Source organism: Dasypus novemcinctus, chromosome 18 (assembly GCF_030445035.2).
Source record: "Dasypus novemcinctus isolate mDasNov1 chromosome 18, mDasNov1.1.hap2, whole genome shotgun sequence".
NCBI classification, from domain to species: Eukaryota; Metazoa; Chordata; class Mammalia; order Cingulata; family Dasypodidae; genus Dasypus; species Dasypus novemcinctus.
In genome coordinates this window covers 73,740,369-73,758,208 of record NC_080690.1, presented here as the reverse complement: position 1 = coordinate 73,758,208, position 17,840 = coordinate 73,740,369, and the positions used below count along the sequence as shown (strand labels likewise).

The 17,840-nt window shown below is 45.7% G+C and overlaps 1 pseudogene; it reads left to right on the top strand.

Annotated features, from left to right (window-relative positions):
- The first annotated feature begins 1,362 nt into the window (after positions 1-1,362).
- On the top strand, positions 1,363-17,485 carry LOC101414917 (sialic acid-binding Ig-like lectin 6; annotated as a pseudogene).
- Positions 17,486-17,840: the final 355 nt, after the last annotated feature.

Genomic DNA, 17,840 nt, shown 5'->3' with positions numbered 1-17,840 from the left:
CCCACTTGTAATTCCCTGATCATCATCCTGCTGTCCCACCCCTACTCAATGCTCTCCTCACTCATCTCCCGACTACAGACCCTTCCATTTCAGCTTATTCTCCAACCTGCCCTGGGAAATGGACACAGGCTGCCAGACCCTTTGCTTGACCCTTAGCTCCACCCCCCCTCCCTTTAATCATACACACATACTGCAAGAGGTAGCTGGACTCAAAAACTGCACCCCATCTCCCATAAAGAAAAAGGGCTGAATGAAGGAGCGGGCTGGTAAGCTAAGTGTGAGCCCTTGACAGAGAGAGGAAGCCAACCAATAGGATAGAGATATTCAAACAATAAGATCCCTTACCCTAATTAATAAATAGCCAAATCTATGACTTCCGGTTAGCTTACCTCGTTAACATAAAATGCTCATGTAGCCTCCAAACCGTAAACAATGCTCTTGCGGGCAGACCCAATGATTAATCAATCAGAGCATCGCAACTTGAGGGTCCACACCCAGGGCTGCGACACAATGAATCTATAGGTAGTGCAGTCCCAATGCCCTGTGGGTGCCTCCATCTCCCCCAGGCCAGAATGACACCAGGAGCTGCAGCACAGAGCTGTGCTCCTCCACCTCACCATGGCAGCCCTTCCACCAAAGCCTAGGCTAGGTTGGAGCAGCAACACTGAGCTGTAATCAAATGAATGTTTGACTGTAGTTAGGTCACGGTTCTTCATTCTGAAGCCCATCCAAACCAAAGAATAAGACTAGGGAGAACATTTGCTGCCACGACTCTCACCATATTTTCCAGCACCGTTAGGACTTTGGCTGAAGTCCCTCTGAAGTGAAGAATAAAGATGATGAGAATAGAGGCCTCCCTACTTAGAATCCTTTCCTTTTTCTTTGCCCCAGACCCTCACAAGACCCTAAAAAATCTCACCCCCTGGCAGGACTGTCTGTTCCATGCCTCTAGATGAGGCTGGGGCTCTCTGGGCCAGACCAGGAATGGACGAGCTCCCTGGTGGAAAATGGTGCACAGAAGAGCCCTTCGACTGGGAGGACACGTGCCGCACCCACCCCCCTCCCATGTCCCGGATGACCTGGAGATCCCTGTGCACCAGGACTGGAGACTGGGAAGCACTGGAGCCTGGGAGATGGAACATGTGGCTCTGTCTTTCCTACCATCCCCCTTGGGCAGGTCTCTGGGTTTCTGGTCTTGGGGTATCCATCCCCTGTGAGCAGGGGGGACGAGCTCTGGTCACCTGTGAGCTGAAGTTCCTCTTCTGTGAACACCGTGGTCTCGTGCTCCTCATCAGCTTCTGGGGTGTCCCCCGCCATCCCTTCCCTTTCACTTGCCCTCCTCTGCTCATCTCAGACAGAGGCAGCCCCAGGTCCCCCTCCTCAGAGATGCTGCTCCTGCTGCCTCTGTTGTGGGTAGGTGAGTGCCCCTGGGGAGGGGGGCAGGGGATGCTGGGCTGGAGCTGCAGCTGACCTGGTTTCCCACATGGTCCCTGGCTCAGGATTTGAGATTCCAGCTGCAATTGTGGAGGTTGGAAGAGGTGCAGGAGGGCCTGTGTGTCTTTGTGCCCTTCAAATGCTCCTACCCCCGGGGTGGCTGGGCTGACTTCTACCCTGCTCTTGGTTACTGGTTCTGAGATGGGACTGATACAGACCAGGATGCTCCAGGGGCCAGAAACAACCCACATCAAAAAGTCCAGGAGGAGACCCAGGGCCAAATCTGCCTCCTCGGGGACCCCACTACTGGCAACAGCTCCCTGGATTTCAGAGACTCACTGAGGGGGGACTCGGGGACATATGTCTTTAGGTTGGAGAGAGGAGGTTTGAAATGGACTTAAGTGTCAGACAAGCTCTCTGTGCATGTGACAGGAAAGGAACAGGGCCAAGGAGGGGACATAGAGGGCTGGATCCTGGGGCTCCAGTCTCTCATCCTGGGAGGGCTCAAGGGGACAGGACAGAGGCTGGCTGGGAGCAGACAGCTTGTCTGAGGCAGAGGCTGTGCCCAGGGGCACACTCGGGGTCTCCACTCAAGGGCCCAGGCCTTTTTCTCTTCTCCAGACCTGACAGAGGCACCTAATATCCACATCCAGGGGACCCTAGAATCTGGCCATCCCGGAAACATGACCTGCTCCATTTCCTGGACTGTGAGTGGGGGATGCCCCCCACATTCTCCTGGACCAGGGCCATTCTCACTGCCCTGGGCCCCAGGACCCAACTTCGCTCCATGCTCACCCTCACCCCACAGCCCCTGTACCACAGCGCCAGCCTCACCTGCCAGGTGGCCTTCCCTGGAGCTGGGGTGACTGTGAAGAGGACCATCTGGCTCAATGTCTCCTGTGAGTGCTGGGCCAGGATGCTGGGTCCCTGTGGGTGGAGGGGCTGGGATGGGGCTAGGCCACGGTTTGTCCCACAGGAAGGGGCACCCCTTACCCATTTCCATGGCTATCAGGGGACAGGCCCAAGGCCCAACTCCCTTTCTGTCCCAGATGCTCCCCTGAACACGGCCATCAGAGTCTTCCAGGGAAGCAGCACAGGTAGGAAAGGCTTCTCCTCTCCCAGATGGATACATGTGGTGTCGCTGCCACCCAGGCAAGGCTTTTGGGTGCAGAGATATGGCAAGAGGCCAACACAGAGTCAGATGTGGGGGCAAGAGGGGTCACCCACCACCTCTCCACTCACAGTCAGTCTTAACTCACCACAAATTCCTTTTGCCAAATCCAAAGGAACCTCCTTTTGCTTCTTCTCTCTGATATTTTACCTCCTCCTACTTCTTTTTTTTTTTTTTTTTTTTTTAATTTTTTTATTTTTTATTGACTTTGTAATAATATTACATTAAAAATATATATGTGAGGTCCCATTCAACCCCACCCCCCCACCCCCCCTCTCCCCCCCCCCCCCAACAACACTCGTTCCCATCATCATGACACATCCATTGGATTTGGTAAGTACATCTTTGGGCACCTCTGCACCTCATATACATTGGTTCACATCATGGCCCATACTCTCCTCTATTCCATCATGTAGGCCCTGTGAGGATTTACAATGTCCGGTGATTACCTCTGAAGCACCATCCAGGGCAGCTCCATGTCCCGAAGACGCCTCCACCTCTCATCTCTTCCTGCCTTTCCCCATACCCTTTGTCCATTATGTCCACTTTTCCCAATCCAATGCCACCTCTTCTATGTGGACACTGGATTGGTTGTGTCCATTGCACCTTTATGTCAAGAGGAGGCTCAGATTCCACCTGGATGCTGGATGCAATCCTCCCATTTTCAGTTGTAATCACTCTAGGCTCCATGGTGTGGTGGTTGTCCTTCACCTCCATCTTAGCTGAGTGTGGTAAGTCCAATAAATCAGATTGTAGGTGCTGGAGTCTGTTGAGGCTCAGGATCTGGCTATCACATTGTCAGTCCAGAGATTCAAATCCCCTAAATATATCTTAAACCCCAACATTAACTGCACCTCCAGCACATTAGCATGAAAGTCTTATGAAGGGAGATCCCATCTGAGTCCAGATTCATCACACATAAACACCATTTCCAAAGAGGGGCCATCTGCCCTGGTAGTTAACCCCATCGGCCATGACCATAACTCCCATGGGTCTCTTTAGCCCTCAAAGGAACCAATATCTGGGGGTTGTATCTGCTTTATCTGTCTCTCTGACTCTGCTCAGTTGTGCATGAGGGCAAACCTTCTGCCAGCCTCCAGACTCTTTTTTAGAAACTCGTAGCCATATAAACTCATTTCTCCTTTCCATTTCCCCCTTACTTTAGGTCAAACAGCATTTTAAAGTCATGGTATTTTATGTAGACATGGATATTCTGCTGATCCGCATTGAACCTTCCGTATAAGGTCATTTTCCAGTTGCATCATCAGTTGGTAGTTGATAGTGGTCCCTCGTTGCCAGGGAGGCTCATCCCCGGGTGTCATGTCCCACGCTGGGGGGAAGGCATTGCATTTACATGCTGAGTTTGGCTTCGAGACTGGCCACATTTGAGTAACATGAAGGCTGACAGAAGGAAATTCCCAGGCACAAAGTTGCTCTAGGCCTTGTTATTATTTTGGGTTTATCAGCTCACAAGCATAGTCATTAGTATCAGGGGCTCACTGTTGAACCCTCACTCCCTCCCGGTCCCCACCACTGTACCTGGGAGACTGTCGCTGCTCCCCTAGGGACCACGACAGAGCACCACTGGCCGGGAACCCAGTACCCCCCCTACTGTGGTTTTTAATTGTTGCCACTATGAGTATATCCAAACATTACCATGCACCCTGGACATATGTTCTGTACAGCTCCCTGTCAGTCATATATCATCTGTCATTGGTATCCCATACCAGTATCCCTCCATTGCCATTGTTGAAACACTCTGTGATCCAGAACTCCCCGAAATTTGAAGCCCAATATAATGTCATGGTCCCTTACTAGGGAATGGCATATAGCGATGAGTTTAAAGGATAGATAAAGAACTTGGATAAAGTTAGATAAAGAACTTAGATAAAGAATGTTGACTTGAAAAAATTCCACATCCTATTTTTTTTTTTTTCCCCCCCCCCCCCCCCCTAATTATTCAGCTTTTCTTCACAGGAGTCCTAGACCACAGCAATGTATATATATAATATACAGCACTCCCACACATCCACCAGAAAACCTTTTCCCTTCCACAGTGATACTCTTACGCCCTATTCATATCATATTTACTTAAAGTGATGTACAGAGTCTGAGACATTAGCTTTCTAACAAGGTGACATCTGTATTTACATTATGGTGCATACTTTAGGATACACAGTTCTTTACATTTTTAGTTATCCTATGTTTTACATTATGGTTTACATTATCAGTCTGTCATCTCCTATATGTTATGGTGTAATATTACATGTTTTATATCCATCCTTGTGTACTCTCAAGAAACTTCTCTCTTACCCCCCATTTACTTTGGTTCCACACATTTAACGTCCATTTTCCCTTCCACCTTAGTGCCCTCAGTGATAGCCAACCTCCGTTTCCTGAGGAGCCACTTCCAGAGATAGATGGAATAGTGTTCAGGGCCTAACTTGCTCAACTGCCCCAATGCCCTGGGAGCCACCCTTTCTCTCGAGGGATACAGTTCCCTCTATTGGATGGCATTAGTCCTCCCCAGGATGTGGGTCCACCCCCACTCTCACTACTTGGGTTTCTACCCCATGGTGTCACCCACTCTGGCAGAATGAGCATTTAGACATTCCCCAGGAGCCCGTCCTGCATCAGACCCTCCCCTCCGAGCATTCTAAACAGGTAACCCTCTTTATTATATTTTGATATGATTTTCTCGGCATTTTACTCTCCACCAACACCTGACCCTCTCCTGGTTCGTAGCTACCCCTCCCTCCCCCCACTTTTGGGCAACGTTACCCACCCGTCCCTCCCCAGCCACCCTCAAACCCGCAAAGCCCCAAGCAAAGGCAACCCCTTGCCCCCCTTTTATCTCTTCTTTGTGTTCATACTTACCACCATCTCGTCTTAAATTCCACCCCTGCAGACATCGGCTCATATCCTTCCTCCACCCTCCGATTTCCTGCAAGCCTATCGTTCAGTCTCTTGCTATCTAGGGCAGCTTGTTTATTTCATATCATTGAGGTCATGTAGTATTTGTCCTTCAATGTCTGGGTTGCTTCACTCAACATAAGGTTCTCAAGATTCATCCATGTTATCACATGTGTTTGTAGTGTGTTTGTTCTTACAGCCGAGTAGTATTCCATTGTGTGTATATACCACATTTTATTGATCCACTCGTCTGTTGATGGGCATTTGGGTTGATTCCAACTTTTGGCAATAGTGAACAATGCTGCTATGAACATTGGTGTACATATATTGGTTTGTGTTCTTGTTTTCAGTTCTGCTGGGTATATTCCCAGCAGTGGTATTGCTGGGTCATATGGCAAATCTATGGCTAGTTTTTTGAGAAACCGCCATACTGTTCTCCAGAATGGTTGGATCCTTCTGCATTCCCACCAGCAGTGGATGAGTGTTCCCCTTCCTTCACATCCTCTCCAGCACTTGTATTCTTCTGTTTTTTTCATAGTTGCCAATCTTATGGGTGTAAGATGGTATCTCATTGTGGTTTTGATTTGCATTTCCCTGATAGCTAGAGATTTGGAACATTTTTTCATGTGCTTTCTTGCCATTTGTATTTCTTCTTCGGAGAAGTGTCTGTTTAAGTCTTTTTCCCATTTTTTAAATGGATTGTTTATCTTTTTATTTTCAAGATGTAGGAGTTCTTTATATATGCAAGTTATAAGTTTCTTATCAGATATATGATTGCCAAATATTTTCTCCCACTGTGTGGGCTCCCTTTTTACTTTCTTGACAAACTCCTTTGAGGTGCAGAAGGCTTTAATTTTGAGGAAGTCCCATTTATCTATTAGTTCTTTTGCTGCTCGTGCTTTTGGTGAGATATTCATAAATCCATTACCTATTACAAGGTCCTGTAGATGTTTCCCTACACTGCTTTCTAAGGTTTTTATGGTCTTGGCTTTTATATTTAGGTCTTTGATCCATCTTGAGTTAATCTTTGTATAAGGTGTGAGATGGTAATCCTCTTTCATTCTTCTACATATGGCTATCCAGTTCTCCAGACACCATTTGTTGAATAGGCCACTCTCTCCCAGTTGAGAGGGTTTGGTGGCTTTATCGAATATTATGTGGTTGTATATGTGAGGTTCTATATCAGAGCTTTCAATTCGATTCCATTGGTCTATATGTCTCTCCTTATGCCAATACCATGCTGTTTTCACCACCGTAGCTTTATAGTATGTTTTGAAGTCAGGTAGTGTGATTCCTCCAATTTCGTTTTTCTTTTTCAGTATGTCTTTGGCTATTCGGGGTCTCTTTCCTTTCCAAATAAATTTCACAGTTAGTTTTTCTAATTCCTTAAAGAAGGCTGCATTGATTTTTATTGGGATTGCATTGAATGTGTAGATCAATTTTGGTAGGATAGACATCTTAATAATGTTCAGTCTTCCTATCCATGAACAAGGAATAGTCTTCCATTTATTTAGGTCTTCTTTGATTTCCTTGAACAATCTTGTATAGTTCTCAGTGTATAAGTTCTTTACCTCTTTAGTTAAATTTATTCCTAAGTATTTGATTTTTTTATTTACTATTGTGAATGGTATTTGTTTCTTGATTTCCTCCTGATCTTGCTCATTATTGGTGTACAGAAATGCTACTGATTTTTGCGCATTGATCTTATAACCTGCGACTTTACTAAACTCATTTATGAGTTCTAGAATCTTCGTTGTAGATCTCTCAGGGTTTTCTATGTATAGGATCATGTCATCTGCAAATAATGAAATTTTGACTTCTTCCTTTCCAATTTGAATGCCTTTTATTTCTGGTTCTTGCCTCAGTGCTCGAGCAAGTACTTCTAAGACAATGTTAAATAGGAGCGGCAACAGTGGGCATCCTTGTCTTGTTCCTGAGTTTAGAGGGAAGGAGTCTAGGATTTCTCCATTGTAAACAATATTGGCTTTAGGTTTTTCATATATACTCTTTATCATGTTCAAAAAATTTCCTTGTATTCCAATCATTTGGAGTGTTTTTATCAAGAAAGGGTGCTGTATTTTGTCAAATGCTTTTTCTGCATCAATAGATATAATCATGTGATTTTTTTCCTTCAATCTGTTTATATGGTGTATTACGTTGATTGATTTTCTTATGTTGAACCATCCTTGCATACCTGGGATGAATCCCACTTGGTCGTGGTGTATAATTCGTTTAATGTGTTGTTGAATACGATTAGCAAGTATTTTGTTAAGTATTTTTGCGTCTAGGTTCATTAGAGAAATTGGTCTGTAATTTTCCTTTCTTGTGATGTCTTTGTTTGGCTTTGGTACTAGGGTAATGTTGGCATCATAGAAGGAGTTGGGTAATGTTCTTTCTGTTTCGATGGTTTGGAATAGTTTCAGCAGGATTGGTGTCAGTTCTTTCCGGAATGTTTTATAGAATTCACCTGTGAAGCCATCTGGCCCTGGGCTCTTCTTAGTTGGGAGATTTTTAATAACTGATTCTATCTCTCTGCTTGTGATTGGTTTGTTAAGATCATCAATTTCTTCTTTTGTCAATATGGGCTGTTTATGTGTTTCTAGGAATTTGTCCATTTCCTCTAGATTATCATTTTTGTTGGAATATAGTTTTTCAAAATATCCTCTTATGATAGTCTTTATTTCTGTGGGGTCAGTGGTGATATCGCCTTTCTCATTTCTTATTTTGTGTATTTGCATCTTCTCTCTTTTTTTCTTTGTTAGTGTTGCTAAAGGTTTGTCAATTTTGTTAATCTTCTCAAAAAACCAGCTCTTGGTCTTGTTTATCTGTTCAAGTGCTTTCTTATTTTCTATTTCATTTAGTTCTGCTCTTATCTTTGTTATTTCCTTCCTTCTTCTTCCTGTTGGGTTACTTTGTTGTTGTTTTTCTAATTCCTTCAAATGTGCAGTTAGTTCTTCAATTTTTGCTCTTTCTTCTTTTTTGATATATGAATTTATGGCTATAAACTTCCCTCTCAGTACTGCTTTTGCTGCATCCCATAAATTTTGGTATGTTGTGTTATCATTATCATTTGTTTCAAGGTAGTCATTGATTTCTTTTGAGATTTCCTCTTTGACCCACTGTTTTTCTAAGAGTGTGTTGTTTAATTTCCAAATCGTGGTGTGAAATCTGGGCTTCTTTCCCTTGCAAATCTCCAGCTTGACCCCACTGTGGTCAGAGATAATGTTTTGTATGATTTCAATCTTTCTGAATTCGTTCAGCCTTTCTTTGTGGCCTAGCATATGATCTATCTTGGAGAATGATCCATGTGCACTTGAGAAAAATGTATATCCTGCTGTGTTTGGGTGTAGCGATCTATATATGTCTATTAGATCGAGCTCCTCTAATATACTATTCAGATGTTTTGTGTCTTTGGTGATTCTCTTTTGAGATGTTCTGTCCAGAATTGATAGTGGTGTATTAAAATCTCCCACTATAATTGTAGATGTATCTATTCTTTCACTTAGTTTTTCCAGCGTTTGCCTGACGTATTTAGAGGCACCCTTGTTAGGGGCATAGATATTTATGATTGTTCGATCTTCTTGACAGATTTTCCCTTTGACTAAAATGTAGTATCCTTCTTTGTCTCTCACAATTGTTTCACATTTAAAGTCTATTTTGTCTGATATTAATATAGCTACTCCTGCCTTTTTTTGGTTATTGTTAGCTTGTATGATTGTTTTCCAGCCTTTCACTTTCAATCTCCATGCGTCTCTGGGTCTAAGATGTGTCTCTTGTAGACAGCATATGGATGGGTCATATTTCCTTATCCAGTGTCCCAGTCTGAATCTTTTGATAGGTGAGTTTAATCCATTGACATTCAGTGTTATTACTATCAAGGAATTATTTGTGTTAGCCATATTTTGATTGGATTTGTGTTTGTCATATTTTGTTTGTATATTTTTTTTTTGTCTTTTTTGTTGTTGTTGTTGGTCTTATACTCTCCTCCAACTTTGCCTTTCCTGTTTTTTCCTTTCTTCCTGCAGAACTCCCTTTAGAATTTCTTGAAGGGGAGGTTTCTTGTTGGTATACTCTTTCAGTTTCTGTTTGTCTGCGAATATTTTGAACTCTCCATCATGTTTGAATGCTAGTTTAGCTGGGTAGAGTATTCTTGGTTGGAAATTTTTTTCCTTTAGTACCTTGACTATATCATACCACTGTCTTCTTGCCTCCATGGTTTCAGAAGAGAAATCAGCACTTAATCTAATTGAGCTTCCCTTGTATGTGATGGTTTTCTTTTCTCTTGCTGCTTTTAGGATCTTCTCTTTGTCTTGAGCATTGGATAATTTGACAAGTATATGTCTTGGGGTGGGCCTGTTGGGGTTTATGACTTGTGGAGTGCGCTGTGCTTCTTGGATATGTACATCTGTCTCTTTCAGTAGATTTGGGAAGTTTTCAGTCATTATTTCCTGCAACACTCTTTCTGACCCCTTTCCCTTCTCTTCACCTTCTGGAATGCCTATAATACGTATGTTTGAGCGTTTTGCATTGTCATTCAGGTCCCTAAATCCTAATTGGATTTTTTCTATCTTCTTATTGACCCCTTCTACTATCTGTTTGATTTCTGATGTACTGTCTTCCACATCACTAATTCTCTGCTCTGTCTCTTCTAGTCTGCTGATATTTGCTGCAAGTGTATTTTTGATTTCTTGAACTGTGGTGTTCATTCCCATCATATCTGTTATGTTTTTGCGTATGTCTGCAATTTCCCCTCCAAGTGATGTCTTCATGTTGTTAACCTCTTTCATTACTGCATCAAATTTGTCAGTGATAAATGTTCTGAGATCTTTCATTGCTTGTGCCAAGTTTTGCTCCCCTTCGTGATTATTGGTTTGTTGATTGGATTCAGCCATGTTTTCCTGATTATTGGTTTGGTTCGTAGATTTTTGTTGCTTTCTGGTCATCTCTTTATTTTGACGAATTTAATCAGTTCCTTAGCTTCTTTGTCTGCTCTTGGAGGTTAATTAGTTGTTATTTTTGCACAGGTGTTATATCTTCTCTTTGTCACTTTTTTCTTCTTATTCTAGTTACTTGTTGTTGGTTAAGTTCACTTTAGAGGAAAGTATTAGTGTTGGGGAAAGGCAATTGTGTAAGCAAGGGAAAAGTGTAAAGTTGTATTGGTGATGTATGTTAATAAAGCAGGAATATGAGATCTGGAAGGATGGAGGTTAGATTCATGTAGATTGTATAGAGTTATAGCTGTAGGTAGAGTACCTTTTATGAAGTTGATGACTGAATTTGGGAGGAGTATGGTATGAACTACACAGCTATTGTTTTCATGAGAGAGGGAAAAAGAAAAGAAAGGTAATAGTTTCAAGAGTGGATAATAGACAGAAAACAGAACAAAGGTATTAGAAATTAAGAGTTAGACACTTTGTGGATCAAAGAACGGGAGGTGGGGGGTGGAATATAGGAGAGACAGTAGATGATAGTGGATATCAAGATGCAGGGGAAGGGGGATAGTGTAGGTAGCCTAAATCAGTTCACACAGAAATGAGGCAGTGGAGGATGGGAAAACCCAGCAAATGTGAGGTGTTCCCTGTAGCACCTATTGTATACTTGAATTAAAGTAAAAATAAGTGGAAGATGAGGGACAAGAGGGAAAGAGAAAACCGAAGAAAAAACAAACAAAAAAAAAAAAAAAACAAACTAATTATAATAGAGAAAAAAGAAAGGCAAGAAGAAAGGAAGAAAAAAAAAAGAGGATGGGCAAACGGTGGGGAACGGATGGGGAGAAGAGAGATACAGGTACACACGTGTCACAATTGCAACACTATCTAAAACAACAACTTCCCCCCGCTTTGCCCTAAAACCCCCCCGTCTGTCTGCCCAAATGGGTCTGCAAGCACCTCCCTTCCCACAAACCCCCAATAGGCCGCCCAGGGCCCACGAACTCCCCAGTACTGCAGATGCTCAAAAAAAAAAAAAAAAAAATTTAAGTAAAATTAAAAAAAAAAAAAAAAAAAAAAACAAACAAACAAACAAACAAAAAAAAAAAACAAAAAAAACCAGAAACCCCTCCGCAGGCCCGGCTCCGCCCGCCGCGGAGGCTTGGACCGGCTCTGCCCGGCTCCTCACGCCGCCTTGGCCTGGCCTGGCTCCGCCCAGCTCCGCTCGCTACAGCGGCCCAGCCGGCTCCGGCATCCACCTCCTGCCACCGCGGCCTGGACCGGCCCTGCCCGGCTCCGTACCCGCCGCGGCCTGACCCGGGCCCGCCCGGCTCCAAACGCTACCGCGGCCCGCAGCCGGGGCCTGCACCGGCCCCGCCCGGCTCCAAGCGCTACCGCGGCCCGCAGCCGGGGCCTGCACCGGCCCCGCCCGGCTCCAAGCGCTACCGCGGCCGCAGCCGGGGCCTGCACCGGCCCCGCCCGGCTCCAAGCGCTACCGCGGCCCGCAGCCGGGGCCTGCACCGGCCCCGCCCGGCTCCAAGCGCTACCTCGGCCCGCAGCCGGGGCCTGCACCGGCCCCGCCCGGCTCCAAGCGCTACCGCGGCCCGCAGCCGGGGCCTGCACCGGCCCCGCCCGGCTCCAAGCGCTACCGCGGCCCGCAGCCGGGGCCTGCACCGGCCCCGCCCGGCTCCAAGCGCTACCGCGGCCCGCAGCCGGGGCCTGCACCGGCCCCGCCCGGCTCCAAACGCTACCGCGGCCCGCAGCCGGGGCCTGCACCGGCCCCGCCCGGCTCCAAACGCTACCGCGGCCCGCAGCCGGGGCCTGCACCGGCCCCGCCCGGCTCCAAACGCTACCGCGGCCCGCAGCCGGGGCCTGCACCGGCCCCGCCCGGCTCCAAACGCTACCGCGGCCCGGCCCGGCCTGGCTCAGCCCCACCGAGCGGGGCTAGATGCCTCGTCTCCGCCTACCCAAGAAGGGAATCCTCTGCAGGTAGCTGGGATCTCCGTGTATATTTCACAGACGAATCCTCTCTGTTACCTTCCCTCCAAATCGATGTCCAGACACCTCCGGACCAGCAAAAATCCCGAAACAATCCGGTCCCAAAGAGTCTCCAACGCCGCCCAGCCGATTCCCTGCAGAAGACTCTAACAGGGATGTTCACTCAGCCGCCATCTTGCCCCCTCTCCTCCTACTTCTTGATATTTTTATTTCTAGAATAGACTTTGTTTTCTAGAGCACATGTAGGATTACAGAAAAATTACCCAGAAAATACTAAATGCCCATTTTACTTCTGCCCCGGGTTTTCCCTATTTAAAACATGTTGCATTAATGTGAAACATTTGTTATAATTGATGAACTAATGTTAGTACAGTGTATTATTAACTAAAGTCTAGGGTTTAAATTAGGTTTCACTCTTGTGCAGTTCTGTGGTGTTTCATTTGTAATTATTGTACAACCTAAAAGTCCCATATGAGCCCCTTCAAGTGTGTGACTCAGTGCTGTCCATGCACTCTCAGTACTGTGCTGCCCTCACTACCCTCCACTTAGCAAAGCTCTACCCTCACTCCAACTCCCTTAGGTGTCCCCTTGACCTCTAACTGCATTTACTCACCACACTCCAACCAGGTAAACTGCCTGCACCTCTTCTGAAGGTCCAGGTTGCCAGCAGTCCCCTCACAGGCTGGCACTGCCCAACAGGAGGAGAGGGAACTACCCAGAGCCTGGTTAGGAGCAGGGCAGGAGCTCAGTTTCCCATGACCTGCCCTTGCTCTCCTTCTGTCTCTGCTTCTCTCTCCCAAAGCCCTCAAGATTCTGAGAAATGCCTCATTCCTTCCTGTCCTGGAGAGCCAGGCTCTCCAGCTGCTTCACAATGCTGAGAGCAACCCCCCTGCACAGCTGAGCTGGTTCCAGGGGTCCCCAGCCCTTCACGGCTCCCCTGTCTCCAACTCAGGGGTCCTGGAGCTGCCTCGAGTAGGGACTGGTGAAGAAGGAGAGCTCACCTGTTGAGCTCAGCACCTGCTGAGCTCCTTGCACTTCCTGATCATCCTCTCTGTGCTCTGTGAGTGGGGAGCTCTGAGGTCAGGACTCCCCAGGCATTAGAGAAGCAACAGCCTCCTTGCTGAGTCCTCTCTTAACTTCCTACAGACCTTCCTGTTCCCAGAGTTGGAGGGTCTGCACTGCAGCTGCTCTTCCCCAGCTCAGTATCCCCTTCCCTGCACTAGGGGGCAATGGCTTTTCCAGTTCAGCCAGGCAGGCCCTGGGCCAGCAGTCTGTGAGCCTCAGTCGAGGTGGTGGGAAGTAAATGGGAAGTGTTCCACTAGGGCCCCAGGCTCAGCTCTGAGGCCTAAATGTCCATGGAACTGACAGCATTACTGTCCCATTCCAGGTGGGTCAGAGGTCTTCTGGGGGTGATGCTTGGACCCTGGAGAGATAGAGCCCAGAGATGGGTCCCAGGGCTGGGGCATAAGACCTTCAGCCCTGTGATTAGTGCTGCGATGGTTGGGTCCAGGGCTACAGGGAAATGGGAGCCAAGTGAGCTAATCTTGGAAGGGGTTTGGGCCTACAAAGGCAGGGCAGGAATGGGCAGCTGGGGCAGGATCCCATGTATTTGGACTGGGGTTTATTGGAATGCCCCCCCCCAAGGGAACAAGAGCCCAGGGCAGGGGATGTTGTGGATGCCATCTGGGGTGCTGGCGTGATGGCCCTGATCTCCCTCTGTCTTTGCCTCCTGTTGAGGTGAGAGTGGGCTCCAGGGTTGAGGGAGGGAGTGGATTGGGGTGGGGCATGGATTCCAGAGTGTCACAGCCTCTGAGCTGGTGGAAGCTGGAGAGCCTGGAAAAGAAGTTGGGAAGGAGGTTCAGTGCTGGCACAATCAGCCCCAGATGGGCCAGGCATGGGGTCTTGAGTTAGGAGAAACCTTGGAGTTTGGATTCACCCCTGCCATGCTCAGGCCGACCGGTCAACCTTGATGCCATAGGCTGACGACCTGCAGGAGGAAAGCAGCTTGGATGGCAGGAGGCATGAAGAATGGGAACCCAGTTGGGGGTTCTGGCTCCCAGGTGAGTGGTGGGGATGCATCACCTTCATCATGGTCACTCACAGTGTCCTTTGATTTCCCTGGTAGCACCCAGTACTCAACGTCGTGCACCCACGAGTCCCTCATCTGGAGGTCTTGGAATCCTTCTGAGACTGGGCTCCTTCCCTGGCCCTGCCTGACCCTCCTAGGCACCTTGTCATCCCTCTCCTGGATGCCTGACCCAACCTCACTTTCTTGCCTCATCATTCAGACATAGCTATTTTCTGGACTCTCTGTGGCACGGACAGCTCTGCTTGAACTGATTGCTTGGACGAGAGTCAAATGCTTTTGCAGGTGTGTCATGTCCTGGGTGACAGTCCTGCTCCTCTCCAGCCCGTTCCTCCCCTCCATGTGCAGGATCTGCTCTGGATCCTTGTTCTCATTTGTCCCCAAGAGACCTTGTGCTGCTCTGTATAACTCTTTTCTGGATTTGTCACTCAGTGCCCTGGTCCACTGGCAAAAAACATGCCCATCTTTTAAGACACTAAGTAAATGCTACCCATTCCCTGTGATGATTCCAAGAGGAGGATGTCACTTCCCTCTCTTTGTCCCTCTAAGCCCAGTGTGCATTCCCATCCTCTGGGTTCACCAGGTCAGAGCTGCAGATCCAGGCCTGGATCTCATACTATGGACTCACAAGAGCAAGGGCCAGGTTGATACAGGGCGCTTCTCTCTTCCCTCACTGACCTGTCCCTGTCCTCTCCTAGGAACAGCTGGCCATTTAATTCATCTCAGGTCCATTAAATCAGCACCAGTGCTTGCTCTCCTCATGACCCTGTTCTGTTTCATTTCTCCATTTATTTATTTATAATAGAGTATAAAACCATGAATGCTGACAATAACTTTCAGGAACATTGTCCTTATTTCTGATCTCTCTATGTCCATCCCAAATAACTTCCATATTTGAATTCTATTTATTACTCCTTGACTTTTTGGGCTGTAACTCATATCATTCTGCCTAAACAATATATTGATTGCATTAGCTAATTTAGTTACTTTCTAACAAGGATGTTATGTCAAATATACTCTTAGGAGTCTTGCTTTTTCCACTGAAACTTACCTGATGATTCATCCCTGTTGTCATTTGTAGCTATAGTTCATTAATTTCTACTGCCATTTAATAATATAGCAGTTGGATATTAGGATCTGCTTGCTTTGTATTTCATGTTGTCATAATTTAGATTGATTCCAGGTGAGCTGTCCTGAGCATTCTTATTTACTTCTCATTGTGTTCAAAGGCAGAAGTTTCTCTGGGACATATACCTAATAAGAAATTATGAGTCACAGGGTATGTGAATGTCTTTACAGGGTCTTGGTTTTCCAGGCTGACAAATACCACAGAATGGGTCAGCTGAAATGATTGAAATTTATTGGCTTTTGCTTTTGAGACTAGGAGTAGTAGAAAACTGAGGTACCAACAAGATGATGCTTCCTTCCCAAAGTCTGTGGTGTTCTGGGACTGCCTTGTCCCTTGGCTTGTGTCCCTGCCTTGTGGTACATGGCGATGTACTCTCCTTCCTCCTCAGATTACATGGATTTCCAGCTTTGGCTTCTCCCGTGTCTTTCTCTGGCTGTGTTCAAATTTCTTCTGCCTCTAAAGGACCCAATTCAGCTGGATAAGGGCCCAACATCATCCGAATGGCCCACATCTTAACTAAAAAGAACTTCAAAAAGTCCTATTTGCAATGGGTTCATCACACAGGATAGTGGAGTATGATTAAGAACATGTCTAAATTGGGTTGCAAAGTTAAACCTACCACAGAAGGTAAAGCCCAGTGGTTTTTCAAAATGGCACACCCATGAACCTACCTGCCAGCCTTGTCACAGAGATTCTGATGATTCACCTCCTCTCCAGCACTTGGCTTTTTAACACTTCCGAAGTTTTACCACTACAATCAGGATAGCACAGTATCTTATTTCAGGCTTGATTTACTTTTTCTTGGTTACTAGTTGCCAGGCATACATTGATGCATTTATTGACTATATGCATCCCTCTTGTATGAATCATGTTCTCTCCATTGCCCATTTTTTTCTGTTGGAAGTTTGTCCTTTCCTATTGGTCAGTAGGAGGACATTATATACATTCAATACCAAATTATGTTAGTTGTATATATTGTAAATAACTTCTTTTAATGTGTAGTTTGTAATTTCATATTTCTTAAGTAGATTTTTGCTGAACATAAGTCCTTAATTTTAATATAGTCATATTAATTAAGCTTTTTTAAAGAGTGATTTTTGTGCCTTGTTAAAGAAAATATATCCTGTTCCATGAGTGGAAATATATACACCTACATTTTATATGGAAAGCTTAAAATTTTGCTTTTAACTTGCAGGTCATTTAGATCTTAATCATTCTAGAGCTGAGATTTGTGTTTTGTGTTAAGAGGGAATCTGTTCCCATGATTTCTGTGTGAAAGAGCATTTTTCCCTCCACCCTTTACAGGATAATCCCTCTTATAAGGTTGGAGCAAAATGGATTGCAGGTTAGGACCATGATTTTCAAATCATTATAAGTAGGCTCAAACACATCTTTATTAGTTAAAATAGGAACCACTGCAATCAACACATTTTTGACAATGAAAAATATGTTTGTTTATACTTGTATCATAAAAACCTATGCTTTTGGATTCGATAAACACTTGGAAATCATTTTCTGCATTCTGCTGGCTGTGGAGGTGTTTTCCCTGCAAAAATTGTTGAGATGCTTGAAGAAGTGGTAGTTGGTTGGTGAGAGGTCAGGTGAATATGGTGGATGAGGCAAAACTTAGTAGTCCAATTCATTAAACTTTTGAAGCGTTGGTTGTGCAATGGGTGACCAGACGTTGTTGTGGGGAAGAATTGGGCCCTTTCTGTTGACTATTGGCATCTGCAGGTGTTGCATTTTACAGTGCATGTTATCGTTTTGCTGAGCAAACTTTGCAGATGTACTGGTTTCGCTGGATTCAGAAAGCTGTAGTGGATTAGACTGGGAGAAGACCACCAAACAGTGAGCAAGACTTTTTTGGTGCAAGTTTGGCTTGTGAGGTGCTTTGGAGCTTCTTTTTGGTCCAACTACTGAGGAGCTCATCACCAGTTATAGTATAACATCTACTTTTCATTGCACATCACAAGATGATGGAGAAATGATCCATTGTTATTTACAATATGAGAAGCTGACACTTTAAAACGATGTTTTATTTAAATTTTTAGTCAGCTCATGGGACACCCACTTATGGAGCTTTTTCACCTTTCCAATTTGCTTCAAAAGATGAACGACCGCAGAATGGGTGACATTGAGTTCCTTAGCAACTTCTGTGTAGTTTAAGAGGATCAGCTTCGA